The sequence below is a fragment of the Mustela nigripes genome, chromosome X (genome assembly GCF_022355385.1).
Source record: "Mustela nigripes isolate SB6536 chromosome X, MUSNIG.SB6536, whole genome shotgun sequence".
Lineage (NCBI taxonomy): Eukaryota > Metazoa > Chordata > Mammalia > Carnivora > Mustelidae > Mustela > Mustela nigripes.
Window position 1 is genome coordinate 31,285,232 of NC_081575.1, and position 2,904 is coordinate 31,288,135.

Genomic DNA, 2,904 nt, shown 5'->3' on the forward strand with positions numbered 1-2,904 from the left:
TGAAGCTTGGGGGTTGGCAGTCCTGCTTCACAGCTGTGCTCGCAGCTTGTCTCACGTTGGCGGGGGCTTGCTGCTCCCTGGGAACGTGGCTGGGGGGTGGGGGAGCCCTGTAAGGTATTTTGGTTGTTGTTAGTGAGGCATTCTTTGCTCTGAGATGTTTTGTAATAACCCCAATGAGGTGGAGTGTATGAAAGCACTTCGTAAACTGCAAAGCTCTGAACAGATGCAGTCATTATCATAAGTCTTTTCTTTCTCTCTACAGACAGTGGATGTTATGTTAGTGTCATATTTAAGTTTTTGAGCAGAGGCCTTAACTCTTAACTTTCTGTAATCAAGTATTGGTATGACGGCTTTAAAAAAAAAAAAAAGGTTTATTTATTTATTTGAGAGAGAGAGTGTGTGTACGCGTGCGCACAGGGCGCACGAGCAATGGGAGGGGGAGAGGAAGAGGGAGAGAGAGAATCCTCAGGCAGACTGTCCGTGGATCCCAGAGCCGGATGCAGGCTTGATCCCAGGACCCTGAGATCATGACCTGAGCTGCAATGAAGAGTCTGATGCTTAACCCACTCAGGTATCCCGTTACTTTCTTTTTTTTTAAGTTACTTTCATTTTCCTGATGGGCCGTTTTGGAACCTCATTCAAAGGATTTAATTAGGAGAGGCTGCTAAAAGAACTCCTTGTGTCACCTGCCGTAGTCCTGCAGCACGTTTTTTTTTTTTTTAAAGATTTTATTTATTTATTTGACGGATAGAGATCACAAGTAGGTAGAGAGGTAGGCAGAGAGAGAGGAGGAAGCAGGCTCCCCACTGAGCAGAGAGCCCGATGCGGGGCTCAATCCCAGGACCCTGAGATCATGACCAGAGCTGAAGGCAGAGACTTAACCCAACGTGCCCCCTGTAGCACGTTCTTATTTCGTAATCCCTAAATATGGGTCCACTTGGGTGGACTAATGGACTTGGGTAATCTAAGTCACATAGATTTAAGTTTTAGACACTTTTGATTAAGTTTATTGTGGTGTAATTTACGTGTAGAAAAAAATTCTCCCCCTTTAGTGTACAGTTCTGAGTTTTGACAGACGTATAATTGTCACATGACTACCACCACCATGATGAAGATTCAGGACAGTTCTGTGACCACCCAGATTCACCTGCTATGTTGTCAGCGTGTCATCTCACCCTGGCCTCCAGCAAGCACTGATCTGTTCTCTGTCCCTAAACTTTTGCCTTTCCCAGTTAGTCATATAAATGGAATCATACAGTATTTAGTCTTGTGAATCTGGCTCCTTTCCTTTACTTAGCTAACATCTTCAAGACTCGTTCAAATTGCTGCATGGATCAGTAGTCTGTTCCTTTTTACTGCTGAGTGTTATCTTTTGGTGTGAATGTACCACTGTTTATCCATTCACCACTTGGAGGACACGTGGACTCTTTTCAGATTGGGTTGATATCAATAAAGCTGCCATAAACATTCTTGTATAGATTTTTGTGTGAACCTAAGTTTTCTTTTCTTAGGGTAAATATCTTTGGGTAGCCTTGATGGATCATATGACCAATGTATGTTTTAACTTTATAAAAAGATGACTGACTGTTTTTGCCAGCCCCTTGGTATTGTATTTTAAAAAAATGTTTAGCCATTCTGTAGGTAGTAAGATAACTAATTGTATTTTCTTAATAAATGAATTTTTTAATTTAAATTTTTTTTAAAGATTTTGTTCATTTCATTTGACAGAGAGCGCACAAGCAAGGGGAGCAGCAGGCAGAGGGAGAGGGAGAGGCAGACTCCCCACCAACCAGGGAGCCGCATGTGGGACTCAATCCCAGGACCCTGAGATCAAGACCTGAACTGAAGACAAATGCCCAACTGACTGAGCCCCCCAGACATGCCTAATGAATGAATTTTGTATGTAAATTATACCCTAGTTGGTGATCATTTTTTCAACAAAGTAGGAAAAAGCATTAGTAACTTATAAAAATGACTAAGGACGAATATCTAAGGTAGAAAAGGAAGTCATAAAATTAAAAAGAAAATCACAAACAATAGGTATATGATAGAAATGGTAAATTCACAGAAAAAGATGTGTGACTAGCCAGTAAGTGTAATATGGGCTCACTAAGTATCAGGAAATTCAGTGGGGCTTTTCTTTTCTTTTCTTTTTTTTTTTTTTTTTTGAAAGGAAATTCAATTCCTTATTCTTCCTGGGAGTCTCAGTTACTATGGGCTTTGAAACAAGTCGACAGTGTCCATAAAAACAATACATATACCCTTCCGAGGCGCTTGGGTGGCTCAGTGGGTTAAGCCTCTGCCTTCGGCTCAGGTCATGATCCCAGGGTGCTGGGATCGAGCCCCGCATCGGGCTCTCTGCTCAGCGGGGAGCCTGCTTCCTCCTCTCTCTCTGCCTCCTTGTGATCTCTCTCTCTGTCCAATAACTAAAGAAAATCATAAAAAAAAATACATATACCCTTCATTCCATTGACTCTGCTTTGAGGACTGAATTAAATAAAGAGTGTCACGTGTGTGCAAAGATGTAGGACAATGTTAACCTTAAAAATAAAACTGTTATTTTACCAGTAAAAATGGGTCTGTTTAGGAAGAATAGCAGAGGATTGCAATTCAGGACATGTAAACGTGGCAAAACCTTAGGCAAGTCCAGAGAACAGAGGAGAGGAGGTAGTTGAGAGGTGCTCTTATAAACAAAGTGGTCATGAGCGCAAAATGGGTGATCAAAGTATAGTGGCTTCTCACTGGATCAGTCATGACAGTGTCTCATTGGCTGGGTTCTTGCTAGGGGAGGAGGAAACCTTTATTCCTCCTGCTGGGATAGTAAGGTAGTATTCACTTGGGACTTAGAAGGTATGCCTCTTCCTGCTGGGGTCTACAACTGAGGAGTGGTAACACAGGAGACCT

General features: G+C 42.1%; 1 long non-coding RNA gene across 1 annotated transcript; it reads left to right on the forward strand.

Annotated features, from left to right (window-relative positions):
* Nucleotides 1–449: 449 nt before the first annotated feature.
* On the forward strand, nucleotides 450–1,913 carry LOC132007831 (uncharacterized). Its single transcript, XR_009401439.1, has 2 exons — nucleotides 450–571; nucleotides 1,729–1,913. It is a non-coding gene; the product is annotated as an uncharacterized LOC132007831 (long non-coding RNA).
* Nucleotides 1,914–2,904: the final 991 nt, after the last annotated feature.